The sequence below is a fragment of the Pongo abelii genome, chromosome 11 (genome assembly GCF_028885655.2).
Source record: "Pongo abelii isolate AG06213 chromosome 11, NHGRI_mPonAbe1-v2.0_pri, whole genome shotgun sequence".
In the NCBI taxonomy this organism is placed as follows: domain Eukaryota; kingdom Metazoa; phylum Chordata; class Mammalia; order Primates; family Hominidae; genus Pongo; species Pongo abelii.
Genome location: NC_071996.2, coordinates 54,525,184 through 54,541,320, shown reverse-complemented (window position 1 = coordinate 54,541,320; position 16,137 = coordinate 54,525,184).

Below are 16,137 nucleotides of genomic sequence, written 5' to 3'. Positions count from 1 at the left end.
GAGCCAAGATCACGCCATTGCACTCCAGCCTGGGCAACAAGAACGAAAGTCCATCTCAAAAAAAAAAAAAAAAAGTGAAATCATGGTTAAGGGCGGACTGCTGTATTTGGAAATAGGGTCTTTGCAGATACAATTATTTAAGGATCTTGAGGCGAATTTATCCTGGATTTAGGGTGGGCCCTAAATCCAATGCCTACTGTCCTTATAAGAAGAGGAGAAGACACACACAGATGAAAAGAGGCCATGTGAAGATGGCAGTGAAAGTTGCAGTTATGCTGCCAGAGGGCAAGGACTACCTGGGATCACCAGAAGTTGGAAGAGACAAAGGATTCCTCCATAGATCCTGCAGAGGGAGCATGGCCTTGCTAACACCTTGATTTCAGACTCCAGAAATGTGAGATAACAAATTTCTGTTGTTTGTTACAGCAGTCCTGGGGAACTCAGACATGGGTAAAAGTGTACAGTGAAATCTGAGTACCAAGCACTCAAGACTTTGATAAGATTGCTTAAAATTGATGGAGGAATTCTGAGAAAGACGTCTGTAGTCCAGTGGCAGTCTTTTTATCTTTGCTAAATTATAATGATATTGCATGGATAGATGAAACGAAGACCTCTATTAATCCCATAATCCTATTTCTTGATTTTTAAATAACACATCTACATTTCAATAATTGATTTCATTATGCCAGAGGTGTTTACAGTTGGCAAGATTATAACTGATTTGCATTTTTATCTACTCTGCTCATCTTGAGCAGTAGTTATTGAGTGACAGGAGAAATGTTCAAAGCCAAACAGAGATGAAGAAGAAACAAAAAACCTGGATGGATATTCCCCCTCAAAAGCTACTCAAGAATGGAGGTTTGGTTTTGTTCTTAGCTTTATACCATTTAATATCCTAATAAAGGCTTTCCAGTTGGCTGGGCATGGTGGCTCACACTTGTAATCCCAGCACTTTGGGAGGCCGAGATGGGAGGATTGCTTGAGGTCTGGAGTTGGAGGTCTGCCAGGTCAACATAGCAAGACCCCATCTCTTTTTTTTTTTTTTTTTTTTTTTTTTAAAAAAAAGGTTTTCCAGTACCTTTACACTAAGTCAGTGACATACTGATTACATTTTGGTCTCAGGAGCTGGCTACTTCTTTAAAAAAATTGAGGTGAAATTCACATAAAATTAACCATTTAAAGTGAACAGGTCAGTGGCATTTTGCCATTAAAAGTAATGGCAAAAACTGCAATTACTTTTGCACCAACCTAATAATACATTCACAGTGTTGGGCAGGCACAACTGCCTTCTTTTTTTTTTTTTTTAATGTTTTTGCAGTTTTTCATGCGTCTGGCTTCTTTTATTTAATGTTTTTGCAGTTCATTTTTATTGTAGCATATATCAATACTTCATTTCTTTTTATGACTGAATAATATGCCATTGTATATATCACAATTTGTTTATTCATCTTTTGGTGAATACTTGTGCTATTTTTACTTTTTACTTTTTTTTTTTTTTTTTTTGCGACGGAGTCTCACTCTCTCACCCAGGCTGGGGTGCAGTGGCATCATCTCAGCTCACTGCAACCTCTGCCTCCTGGATTCAAGTGATTCCCCTGCCTCAGCCTCCCGAATAGCTGGGATTACAGGTGAGTTCCACCATGCCTGGCTTATTTTTGAATTTTTAGTAAAGATGGGGTTTCGCCATGTTGGCCAGGCTGGTCTGGAACTCCTGACCCCAGATGATCTGCCTGCCTCAGCCTCCTGAAGTGCTAGGATTACAGGCATGAGCCACTGCACCCGGCCTATTTTTGCTTTCTGTTGTGAATGCTGCTATGAACGTGTGTGTACATGTATATGAATACCAGTTTCCAATTCCAAGTACTGGGTCATATGGTAATTCTATATTTAACTTTTTGAGGAACTACCAAACTTTTCCACAGCGGAACCATTTTACATTTCCACCAGCAATGCACAAGTCTTCCAATTTGTCCACATCCTCACTGACATTTGTTAATTTCTTTTTTTTTTTTTTTTAATTATAGTCATGCTACTGGGTGTGAAGTTGTTGGTACCTCATTGTGGCTTTTTTTTGCATTTTCCTAATGACCAGTGATGTTGAGCATCTTTTCATACGTTGTTAGCCACTTAGATATCTTTTTTTTTTTTTGAGACAGTGTCTCGCTCTGTCGCCCAGGCTGGAGTGCAGTGGTGTGATCTCGGCTCACTGCAAGTTCCATCTCCCGGGTTCATGCCATTCTCCTGCCTCAGCCTCCCGAGTAGCTGGGACTATAAGCACCTGCCACCACGCTCGGCTAATTTTTTTTTTTTTTTTTTTTTGTAGTTTTAGTAGAGACAGGGTTTCACTGTGTTAGCCAGGATGGTCTCAATCTCCTGACCTTGTGATTCGCCCACCTCGGCCTCCCAAAGTGCTGGGATTACAGGCGTGAGCCACCGCGCCTGGTCTGATACCTTCTTTAGAGAAATGTCTAAGTCCTTTGCCCACTGTTTTTGTTGTGTTTTGAAGTGGAGTCTTGCTGTGTTGCCCAGCCTGGCCTCATCTCCTGGGCTAAAGTGATCCTTCTGCCTCAGCCTCCTCAGGAGCTGCCTTTGCTCATTTTTTAATCAAGTTTTTTATCTCTGTTGTTGAGTTGTTTTGATAATGTTCTTTGACACACCAAAGCTTGAAATTTTGGTTAGGTCTAATTTATTTCCTCTTTTTTTTTTTCTTTTTTTATTGCTCTTGCTTTTGGTGTTATATCTAAGAATCCATTGCCAAATCTAAGGCCATGAAGATTTCCTCCTTTGTTTTCTTCTAAGACTATTACGGTTTTAGCTCTTATAATTAGGTTGTGGATCCATTTGAGTTAATTTTTGTACGTGGTATGAGGTATAGGGTCCAAATTCATTTTTTGTATATTGGTATCCAGTTGTCCCAGCACCATTTGTTGAAGATACTATTCTTTTACCAGCTACTTTTTGACACTGCTGTAACATACCCTAGTGGTGGTCAATTCTAGGACCTAGGTTGTCCAGCTGTGATGCATCAAACCCATAGCTGTATAGTTTGCACTTCTAAGAGAGGACAGCTTCATCCTAATCTGATTACTTCTATCTTACACCTAAAGGGGAGACAATGCTATCTTGTTAGGACATAGCTTTCCGTGGTGTCTAGGAACAGATATGTTAGGTGTCAGTGTAGAGATAGTTCTTAATTGTCACATAGATTTGTTCTCCAAGCAACTTCAGACATGTACTGTATTGTGAAAAGTGCATTGTCTAAATAGAAAAAAGAGACTTAGACTTTGTGCCCTAGCCAAAAATAATCATCATACTTCTGTCCTGGGAAACCCTCTCCAGAGATTTTCGTCTACATGTTATTAGTCAGAACTGTATGAAAGGACTACACTTAGCTGCACATGCCTTTGGGAAGGTGAGAATTTTGCTTTCCATCCTGTATATAGAGAAGGCAAAGGAGATGATGATTGGGGAAATGTAGAGTGAAACAATTGTTGATAGTAATCTGCCACAGAGACAGACCTGTTGAAATGTGTTTACACCATGGTGTTACTATTTCGTGTGACTGGTAAATAAATTTGAAGTTGCATTGGTTGTTGCAATTCCATGACCAAATAAACTCTTGTTAAGATTCTCTAATAAAAGCATATCATACCATAGTTTTTAGTCAGTGGAGGCTAGAAATAACGTATTTACATCTGACCTCATATAACCGGGACTTTTTTCTTAAAACACTTTCTTAGGAGACACAGAGAAAGCCCTGGAAGTGAAGAGGGAGATAAAAGCTTCAAACTGCCCCTGTCTATTTTGAAACAGATGGAAAAGTTAAAGATTTATTAGCATTCATTAATTTATTCAATAACATAATTATTGTACACTGGGGATGCTAAGAATTTCCATTTCCGGCCAGGCGAAGTGGCTTATGCCTGTAATCCCAGCACTTTGGGAGGCTGAGGTGGGCGGATCACGAGGTCAGGAGATCGAGACCATCCTGGCTAACACAGTGAAACCCCGTCTCTACTAAAAATACAAAAAATTAGCCGGGCATGGTGGCGGGCGCCTGTAATCCCAGCTACTCCGGAGGCTGAGGCAGGAGAATGGCGTGAACCCAGGAGGCGGAGCTTGCAGTGAGCCAAGATCGCGCTACTGCACTCCAGCCTGGGCGACAGAGAGAGACTCCCTCTCAAAAAAAAAAAAAAAAAGAATTTGCATTTCCAAGCCAAAGTTATATTTGTGGTTTCACCATGCACTAACTAGTTGCATAACATCAGACATTGCTCTTTGAATTCTCATAGTTCCTGTTAGGTAGAAAAGTAGGTGAAGAAGTTAAATAGCTTTCACATGGTCCCATGCAGCGATAAAGCGGGAATTACAACCTAGGCTCTATTTGATGCTAAGAATGTGTCCTCACTGTACTAATGTGACTGTTAACTAGAAATAATTTCTTTATTAAGGTCGTCAGAATCTTTCAGCTCCCTTTCCCACAACTCACTAAGATGGATGGAGCTGCAGAGGGCTCATATAGGTATAAAATGCCTTCAGATATGCGAATGCTAATGCAAGGAAGAGCATTAGAGTAGATGGATCTATTTAATGTGTACATTGTAGTACAGTTAGCTCTGTCACAGATGGCTGATGAGACCAAAGCTTGATGCAAACAGACTGACTCTTTCTGAGAATCCGTGTGGTTCTGTCACACAGGATGGGTCCAGCATCTGGCAAATGGGCAAAGGTTTCAGAGTACTGTTTTCTAAACAGAAGAGATCTAAATTCAAGGAGTTGCTGTGAGGAAAAAGCAGGTGACTACTTGAGGCTAATTTGGTTGTGAGGACAGTAGTTCTAAGTTGAAGCCCACACACATAGCCTGGTTTCTCCAAGAACCAAGAACCAAGATTGCTGAGAAAACAATTCTAGCCTTTCCCAGGGTTTTGTTATATTCTGGATGATGGCTAAACTCTAGAATCACATGTTCGGGTCTTCATTAGCTCCCGTTGGCAGCTTTTCTAACCTCTTCTTCACTCTCACATACTCTCTAGCCACCAAACCCAAAATTCCACAGGTGACAATTTGGCTTTTTTTGTGCCTGTTTGGCCCTGTTATTTTTTTTCTGCCTGGAATACTTTTGTCCACCTAATAAATTATCCTTTCAAGTGTCAGCCCCAATTTCACTGATCCCAAAACCATGCTGTGATTCTGAAGTATCTTGTAATAGTGTTATAGTGGTTGCCCTGTCGCATTGGAATGTAGTTTGGCTCACTCAGCATGCATTTCCAACCTTCCCCTTACTTAGATTTCTCTGCAAGGAAGTCAGTAGGCAAGATAATAGTACTTGCCTTCCCACACTCTTGCAGCCAAGGGTGGCCACATAACATGGTTATGGCCAATGAGATTTAGCTCAGAGTTCCTGGGGAGGGCTCCCTAGGATGAAAGAAAAAACTTTTAAAGAAAAGGCTCTTTCCACTTCTGGATTAGAAAGCAGGTGTAATCCCAGGAGATATAGCAACCATGTGACTATGAGAAAGAAAGTTATGATGGCTCAGAAACACTGAAGGTGTCTGACTCCTTGATGACATCCTTGAGTGGCTATTCCGTTCTAGACTGTCTTCCTCTGGACTTCTTCATATGTGACAAGGGAAAAAAAGCCCCTATCATCTGTTACCCTTATTGGTCTAAACTATGGTTGGTACAGTTTTGCTATTTGTATCTGAAAGCATTTCTACCCCCGCTAGGTCTAAAAAAGCCTTCAGACTTTTACTCATTGTAGTTCCTGGGCCTAGCACGGATACATAAAACATTTGTGGAATAAAGAATGAAAATGGATTTAGCACCTCACGGTGCCTGCTATTTAGTAAATTTGAGTTTTCTTTGACCTTATCCTTGTGCTTATCATCATTCTATTTTAACATTGCTGAAATGAAGATTTGGCTGGGTGTGGTGGCTCATGCCTGTAACCCAGCACTTTGGGAGGCCGAGACAGGCAGATCACCTGAGGGCAGGAGTTCGAGACCAGCCTGGCCAACATGACGAAACCCCGTCTCTACTAAAAATACAAAAATTAGCCGGGCATGGTGGTGGGCGCCTGTGATCGTAGCTACTCAGGAGGCTGAGGCAGGAGAATCGCTTGAACCCAGGAGGCAGAGATTGCAGTGAGCCAAGATCATGCCACTGTACTCCAGCCTGGGCAACAAGAGCAAAACTTCGTCTCAAAAAAAAAAAAAAGAAAAGAAAAATCAAGATTTATTTTACAGTGGGTAAGCATGTTTTACAGGATTTCATTTTATTCTCTTAAAGCCATTTCATTGATACATCTGAAAATCCATGGTCTTTTAGAATCAAAGGAATATGGCATTACTTTAACTATCAAGAAACAAAGTGGGGCCCGGTTGTGGTGGCTCACGCCTGAAATCCCAGCACTTTGGGAACTGAAGTGGGCGGATCACTTGAGGTCAGGAGTTCAAGACCAGCCTGGCCAACATGGCAAAACCGCACATCTACTAAAAACACAAAAATTAGCCGGGCATGGTGGCGCACGCCTGTAATCCCAGCTACTTGCGGGGAGGCTGAGACACGAAAATCGCTTGAACGATTTTCACTGGGAGGCAGTGAGCCGAGATCATGCCACTGTCCTCCAGCCTGGGTGACAGAGTAAGACTCTGTCTCAACAAGAAAAGAAACAAAGGAGGTTAAGGGTCCAGTCTAAGGGTCAGGAAACCCAATGGCTTTGCTTTGTTTTGTTTTTTAAATATCTTAGGTGTTGTAGTGCACAACTATAATCCCAGCACTTTCAGAGGCCAAGGAAGATCTCTTGAGCCCAAGAGTTCGAGACCAGCCTGGGCAACATAGGGATATTAAAAAAAAAAAAAAATAGCCAGGTCTGGTGGCACAACTATAGTCCCAGCTACTTGGGAGGATGAAGTGGGAGGATCACTTGAGCCTGAGAGGTTAAGGCTGCAGTGAACCATGGTCGTGCCACTGCACTCCAGCCTGGACAAGACTCTGTCTCAAAAAAATAAAAATAAATAAATATCGTGTCTCTAGTGCTCATCAAATAATGCTCGTTTCTGCATTCTGAGTCCAGAGATTGCAGCAGAGGCAGAAGCACAGTGAACATTTCTTTCTGACATGTGACAGAAAACTATATCATGGCAAAATAGGACAAGAATTTTAATATTTGGAACCCACATATTTCAGCACCTTAATTTGAACCTTTAGAAGAATACTTCCTTTAAACTTTATAGAAAACTGCATAATTTATGACAACCACCCAAAATGGCAGAATGAAGATGAAAGATAGAGGTGATTATATTTTATAGTTGTCTGTTTTAAGCAAGTTATCCTTCGGGTGGAAGATTGTATTGTTGTTTGCAGTTTTTCACTCTCCCATTTTTCTGTAAGAGGACTGTTTGTATTTGCCCATGCACTTGACTTCTGGAGTATTATGTCCTCATTCAGTGATTTTGGAATTGGTTGTATGTCTATGTCATACGTTGGCCAAAGGGATATGAGCAGATGCAACAGATGCCTACATCTAAGCAGAAGCTTAAGAGGCATTATGAACTTCCTGTAGCTCTCTAGCTTCTGCTCTCTTCAGAGGCAGTATGTTCTAGATTATGGCTGCTTCTTCAACCTGGGAAATGGAAGATAAGGGTAACAGAGCTGCAGTGTGGACCAGAGCAACAGGCTATATGGTGGTGTAATCCACTGAGGTTTTAGAGTTGTTACCATAGCAAAGATGGCAAATATGCCTGGTAAAATAAATGTAGGTTTTAAAATGTAAATTAAATTTAAATTAGCTAGTAGGTAGCATCTTAATATAATTCACCACTTAAACGATGTGTATGATTCATCTTCACAGTGACTATACTTACAACTTAGATTTTGGATTTTATTTCCATTACCAATCTGAATCATTTGTACCTTTCAAAGTTGTATGGCTGGTTGTGGTGGCTCACATCTCCAGCCTTTGGGAGGCTGAGGCAGGAGGATCACTTGAGGCCAGGAGTTCGAGACCAGCTTGGGCAACACAGTGAGACCTATCTCTACAAAAAATTTAAAAATTAGCTAGGTGTGGTGGTGCACATGTGTAGTCCCAGCTACTTAGAAGGCTGAGGTGGGAAGATGGTTTGAGTCCGGGAGATGGAGGCTGCAGCGAGCCGTGATTGCACCACTGCACTCTTGCATGGGTGACAGAGTGAGACTCTGTCTAAACAACAACAACAATAAATTGTACCAAGAGAATAGCATTTTCACGTTTTTTGTTATTGTTCGTTTTCTGTTTATGTTTTTTGTTTTTGTTTTTTTTAAAGACCAGGTCTCACTCTGTCACCCAGGCTGGAGTGCAGTGGCACAACCATAGCTCACTGCAGCCTTGAACACCTGGGTTCAAGAGATCCTCCCACCTCAGCCTCTCGAGTAGCTGGGACTACAGGCATACACCACCATGCCCAGGATTTACTGGATTTTATAGCATGTAAATTTTTTAGGGTTAGGAAAGTAAACATTTTAAATCCAATTCTTGAAAACTTAACCTTTAATATCCTGAAAGTACATGGCTTATGTGCCTTTTGAACAGATTTTCAGTTTGGACCAGAACACAGGGGAAGGGGGAGAGGTAATTCTGGAGAAATTCTTTAGAACAAGAGAAAATAGAACCTGTAAGATGAAAACTCTGAAACTTTATGCCATGGTTAGTTGGACATAAATGTAAGAGGTTAATTACACAAATCAATAATATGTAACTAAGCACATGTGCCACTATTGTGATTTTTGTATGCTCCTAGATTAAAAATACAACACTCTAGATATGCATGGACCCTAGACAAAATGTGTTTAACTTAATTTTTTTTTTTTTTTTTGAGACAGAGTTTCCCTCTGTTGCCCAGGCTGGAGTGCAGTGGTGCCATCTTGGCTCACTGCAACCTCCGCCTCCTGGGTTCAAGTGATTCTCCTGCCTCAGCCTCTTGAGTAGCTGGGATTACAGGCACCCACCACCACGCCCGGCTAATTTTTTGTATTTTTGGTAGAGACTGGGTTTCGCCATGTTGGCCAGGCTGGTCTCAAACTCCCGCCCTCAGGTGATCCGCCTGCCTTGGCCTCCCAAACTGCTGGGATTACAGGCATGAGCCACCGCGTCCGGCCGATTTAATTTTTAATTAAGAAACACATTGTCATCTTATATTCCTGAGCTCTGTGAGTTCTGCAAATCATTTTTTTTTAAATGGCTCTTTGGACAAGACTTTGACTTTAGGAAGCACTTAACAAAAGTATTTATTAAGTGACAATAAAGTTTATGAAGAGACAATCTGTAGCTGACAAAGTGATTCAGCCGTGTTGAATGTTTTAGGAAAGAAGCAGAGTCTAATAGCAGTCACTTGCTCTTGAACAGTTCATTCTCTTGAGCTCAGCTTCTTAATTTGCTAAATGTGGAGTTTCTTCTAAACAGTTACTAAATTCCCTTCCAGCTCTAAAATTTTAGAATTTTTAAAAATAAATTTTTATTTTGGAATAGTTTTAGATTTATTCACAAACAATTGCTAAGTTAGTACAGATAATTCTACACCTAGTTTCCTTGATTATTAACACCTTCTCGTGGTAAATTTGTCACAATTAATGGGCCAATATTATACATTATTATTAATTAAATTTCATACTGTATTCAGGTTTCTGTAGCTCTTACCTAATGTCCTTTTTCTGTTCCAGGATCCCATCCAGGGTATACATCACATTTAGTCATATTCCCTTAGGCTCCTTTTGGCTCTGACAGTTTCTCAGACTTTTCTTGTTTTTGATGACCTTGACAATTTTGAGGAGTACTAGTCATATATTTTGTAGAACGTTCTCAATTGGGATTTGTCTGACATTTTCCTCATGATTAGACTGAGGTTGTGGGTTTTCACCCCAGAAGTGCCATTCTCATTTCATTCTATCAAGGGCACATACTATCACCCCGACATTGCTGTTGATGTTGATCTTGATCACCTGGCTTAGGCAGTGTTTGTGGAGTTTCTGCACTCCCCCCTTTCCTGCTGTACTCTTTGGAAGGAAGTTACTATATGCAGCCCACACTTTACTTCTCTTTCTTGAGGGTAGAGTTTCTACATAAATTATGTGGAATTTTCCACATGGGAGGTTTGTCTCTTTTCTCCCACGTATTTATTTGTTTGATCATTTATTTTTATCACTATGAACTCATGGGTATTTCTTTTATACTTTGGGTTTTAATTCAATACTACTTTTATTACTCAAATTATTCGAGCTTTGGCCATTAGGAGCTGTTTCAGTTTGCTCCTATTGCCCTTTGACATACCCATCATTGTGGTTTTGATTTTGGGATTCTTTTTTAAAGCACTTACCTTACTTTCGGGCACTATTAAGATGCTCCAGACTCCTCTTGTACATTTCCTGCCCCAGTCCTAGAATTAGCCATTTGTCCAAGGTTGCCCTGATTTCTTCTATTAAAGGATAGTATTAGAAACCAACATCTTGGTACTAGATGTGTTTGTTGCTACTAAGGGGTCATTGCTTCTAGGCCCTCAGCTGAAAGCAAGAGAATATATATATGTATGCTAACCCATGTATATACAGCTATCTATAAATATTTCTTTTCTTTTTCTTTTACTTTTTTTTTTGGTTTTTTGAGATGGAGTCTTGCTCTGTTGCCCAGACTGGAGTGCCGTGGCTCAAGCTCAGCTCACTGCAAGCTCCGCCTCCTGGGTTCACGCCATTCTCCCACCTCAGCCTCCTGAGTAGCTGGGACTACAGGCGCCCGCCACCACGCCCGGCTCATTTTTTGTATTTTTAGTAGAGATGGGGTTTACCTGTGTTAGCCAGGATGGTCTCGATCTCCTGATCTTGTGATCCGCCTGCCTCGGCCTCCCAAAGTGCTGGGATTACAGGCTTGAGCCACCACGCCGGGTCTTTTTTTTTTTTTTTTTTTTTTTGAGACGAAGTCTTACTCTGTCGCCCAGGCTTGAGTGCAGTGGCATGATTTTGACTCACTGCAAACTCTACCTCCGGGGTTCAAGTGATTCTTATGCCTCAGCCTCCCAAATAGCTGTGATTACAGGCAAGAGCCACCACGCCCAGCTAATTTTTGTATTTTTAGTAGAGACATGGTTTCGCTATGTTGGCCAGGCTGGTCTCCAACTGCTGACCTTAGGTGATCCACCCGCCTCAGCCTCCCAAAGTGCTAGGATTACAGGCATCAGCCATCGTGCCCGGCAAATATTTCTTTTTAAAAAGTTAATTTTTTTTTTTTTTTTTTTGAGACACGGTCTCACTCTTTTGCCCAGGCTGGAGTGCAGTGGCACAATCACAGCTCATTGCAGCCTCAACCTCCCAGGCTCTAGTGATCCTCTCACCTCAGCCTCCCAATTTGCTGGGACTACAGGCACACACCACCATGCCCTGGTAATTTAGAAAAAAGTTTTTTGTAGGGATGGGTCTCACTATGTTGCCCAGGCTGGCTTTGAATTCCTGGGCTCAATTGAGCCTCCTGCCTCAGCCTCCCAAAGTGCTGGGATTACAGGCATGACCCTTGGCATAGGGCCCTATAAATATTTCTGTATGTAACCATCTGTATCTATTAAGTTACCCTCGAGTTCATGCAGATTCTCTGACTCCAGTCCATTACCACATGGATCATTTTAGTCTCCTCCCCTTGCTTCTATGTAACCTTCCACTCCAACAGTGGGAAACCTGGCCCCCATCATTTGCCATCTATGTAATGAATTGTTCAGTTCCAGTGTATACATATAGTGATTTCAGAATAGTTAACCCACACTCCTCAGAAACAATGTATCAACTGTAGTACAATGCTTATGCACAGTTCCTTTTAGTCTTACAGGTGCCACTCATTTCCAGGGTTACTTAGGCCAGCAGCCATTTTCTCCACATTCTTCAGTGACATTGTTTAATATATTTGTAATACAGTTATATTCTTTTGTCACATTCTGCATTCCATTCTGATCTCTCAACATCTTCAATGATTTTCTTTTTAATTCACCCACATTAAGGCTTACTTTATGCTGTGAAGTTCTATAGGTTTTGACAGATCCATGTTAGGTATCCATCATTACAGTATCATACAGAACAGTTTCATCACCCTTAAAAACCCCCCACGCTCCACTTATTCAACCTGCCGTCTTCATCACCCCCTCCAGAACCACTGATCTGTTTATTGTCTTTATAGCTTTGCCTTTTCTAGAATCCCAAATAGTATATAGACTCAGACTGGCTTTTTTCATTTACCAATATGCATTTAAGGTTTATCCATTTTTTTATGACTTGATAGCTGAATAGTATTTTATCATTTTATCATATGATTAGACCATGCTTTGTTTATTCATTTACCCATTAATGGACACCTTGGTTGCTTCCAGTGTTGGGTTATTGTGAATAAACCTATTAAACATTTGCATGGTCTTTGTGTGGATGCAAATTTTCAGATAAGTTGCATAAATACTTAGGTTCTCGATTGCTGGATTGTATAAGATGGTTTAGCTTGTTAAGAAACTGCCAAGAAACTGCTGAAGTATGTTCCTAAGTGGCTGTACCATTTAGCATTACCATCAGCAATGAATGAGAGTTCTTGTTGCTCCTTATCCTTACTAGCCATTGCTATTATCATTTTTATGTTTAGTCATCCTTATAGGTGTATAGCAGCATTGCATTGTTGTTTTAATCTGCATTTCCCCTAAAGTAAATGATGTTGAGCATCTTGTCATGTGCCTATTTGCTATCTATGTGTCTTCTTTGGTAAAAGTATCCATTCAAATATTTTGTTCATTTAAATACTTTTTTTTTTTTTCAAATTTTAGAGATGGGTCTCCTGTGTCTCAGGCTGGAGTAGAGTAGTGAGATGATGGCTCCCAGCAGCCTCAAACTCCTGGGGATCCAGGGCTCAAGGGATCCTCCCACCTCAGCCTCCCAAATAGCTAGGATTACAGGCGCATGCCACCCACTGCGCGTGGCTAATTTTTGTTTTTTTTTTTATTTTTTGTAGAGATGAAGTCCTGATTTGTTGCTCAGAATGGTCTTCATCTCCCGGCTTCTTGGGCAATTCTCTCCTCAGCCTCCCAAAATGCTGGTGTTACAGGCATGAGCCACAACCCCCTGCTACTTTTGTCCATTTTTTATTTGAATTCTTTATTATAGTTGAATTTTTTTTTTTTTTTTTGAGACGGAGTCTCGCTCTGTCACCCAGGCTGCGGTGCAGTGACGTGATCTCAGCTCACTGCAAGCTTTGCCTTCCAGCTTCATGCCATTCTCCTGCCTCAGCCTCCCCAGTAGCTGGGACTACAGGCGACTGCCACCACGCCTGGCTAATTTTTTGTATTTTCAGTAGAGACGAGGTTTCACCATGTTAGCCAGGATGGTTTCAATCTCCTGACCTTGTGATCCACCCGCCTCGGCCTCCCAAAGTGCTGGGATTACAGGCGTGAGCCACCGCGCCCGGCCTATTATAGTTGAGTTTTAAGAGTTATTTATATATTTTGTTTACAAGTTCTTTTTCTTTTTATTATCTTAACAGAGTTTTTCACAGAGCAGAAATTTTTAATTTTAATTAAACCCAGAATATCAATTTTTATTTTCTTGCATCATGCTTTTGGTGGTGGTGTGAAATCTCAACACCAAACTCAAACTCATGGAGATTTTGTCTCCTGTTTTCCCCTAGAGGTTTCGTAGTTTTGCATTTACACTTAGGTCTGTAATGCATTTTGAGTTAATTTTTCTGTAAGATCTGAAGATTAAAAAAATAATAATTTATTGACATATAATTCACATACCATACAATTCACCTACTCAAAGTATACAATTTGGCAGGGTGCAGTGGCTCACACCTGTAATACCAGCACTTTTGGTGGCCAAGGTGGGAGGATGGCTTGAGCCCAGGAGTTCAAGACCAGACTGGACAACACAAGGAGACTCCAATTCTATAAAAAATTAAAAATTAGCTAGGCGTGGTAGTGCCCACCTGTGGTCTCAGCTACTCAGAAGACTGAGGTATTGCTTGAGCCGGAGATGGAGTCTCGCTGTGGTGCCCAGGCTGGAGTACAGTGGTGTGATCACAGCTCATTGCAGCCTTGACCTCCTGGGCTTAAGTGATCCTCCCACCTCAGCTTCTTGGTTAGCTGGGACCCCAGACACGCACCACCATGCCTGTCTAACATTTTTTTCTTTTCCTGCTCATGCTTTTGGTGTCATGTCTAAGAATTTATTGCCAAATCTAAGGTCATGAAGATTTACCCTTATCTTCTCATAGTTTTATATTTTTAACTCTTTTAAGTCTTTGATTAATTTTGAGTTAATTTTTGTATATGATATAAGGCAGCAATCCCCAACCTTTTTGGCACTAGGGATTGGTTTCATGGAAGATCAATTTTCTATGGGACGGGGATGGAGGATGGTTTGGGGATGATTCAAGCACATTACATCTTTTGTGCACTTTATTTCTATTATTATTACATACTCACCATAATGTAGAATCAGTGGGAGGCTTGAGCTTGTTTTCCTGTAACTAGATGGTCTCATCTGGGGGTGATGGGAGATAGTGACAGATCATTAGGCATTAGATTCTCATAAGAAGACCACAACCTAGATCCTGTGCATGTGCAGTTCACAATAGAGTTTGCACGCCTATGAGAATGTAATGCCGCCCCTGATCTGACAGGAGGCGGAGCTCAGGCCATAATGCTCACTTCCCCACCGCTCACCCCCTGCTGTGTGGCCCAGTTCCTAACAGGCCACAGACTGATACTAGTCTGTGGCCTGGGGGTTGGGGATCCTTGATGTAAGGTCAGGGTTCAACATCATTTTTTCCACTCTGGTGTCGGAGGTAGGGACAATGATGCACCTCTCTCTGAGTGACATCACCACGTTAGATACTGAGTGTTTCTGGTAGAAGCACTCAAAGCGGTCCCACGTTTCCTGACTTCCTTCTCGATGAGCCAGGAGCAAAGGTGATCAAGGCCCAAGTACACTCAGTGCTGCTGTGGCCAAGGTACAGCCTCCAGGTACAGCTGGGCAGAAGAAGGGAGCCCCCTCCTCTGCCATACTTGCTTAGAACTTAGTCTCAACAACAGGTAGCTGCGGGGAGGATGACAAATGCTGATGTTTTGTCCCTCCTAGGAAGCTGACCCTCCAACTGGGAGCTGAAGGGTGAGGGAGCCCTGTGTTCTTGGCTGCACCAGTATAGTGTGGAGCCCTCTCTGAGTTGGAAGCACGAAGAGAGTGAGTAGGTCTTGGTTCAAATACCTCAAGCTCACTTTTCTTACTGGGTTTCGGTAGGTTTTCTTGAATAAATGTTCCTTCATTTGTTGTGCACCTTTAGGACCATTTTTAGAAATTTAAATGGTTGTGTATATATAAAACATATAATTTTCACCAGTTTTGCTTTGAGCTGGGTGTACAGGGCTTCTCATGTTGTTATGCCTCTGTGGGTTCTGTTTCAATAATTCAAAGTCAGTGAGAATGTGGACAGTGGAAAACCACAAAATTCAAAGTCCAGTGCTCACATAGTAATTTAATATGCACACACATGTATCAACTATGAAAATGGCTCAGAACTAAATATGGATTGGGTTGACAGTAACTAAAGTAGGGAGTCCTGCATGGTTAGACCTCCATTCCCCATAAATTCATGGAGTATCTACTGTATGGAAGGTATAGGAATAGAAGATAAACCGCTAAAAATCTGTTCTGAAAATTAGATTTTCACAAAAACAGAATTAACAAACTAATAAACTAAGGCAGTCTATTCTAAGTGCCCAGAGAATACATGCTCCAGTTTTTCAGAAGCACAAGAATTATGTGGGACTGGAGTAGTCAGAGAGGATTTCTGTGAAGGAAGCGTGAGCTGAGTCCCATTTAGAGGAAAGGTAGGATTTAGCCGGGTGTGTAGGTTGTTGGGAGGGCATATTCCAAGGAGGCATTCCAAAGCAGAGGTGCTCAAATGTTATTGTATTTGGAATACTTGGGTAATGATGACTAGACCTGCCTGGTTGCTGGAAGGTTTGTATAGAGAGATCAAGATGGAGAAATGAGATGGAGAGTGATCAGAAATGCAGGAGAGGCTGAGTTGTTGGACCATGGAGTTTGGACTTTATCTTAGAGAAGAGTGACTTGGGCAAGATATTTTAG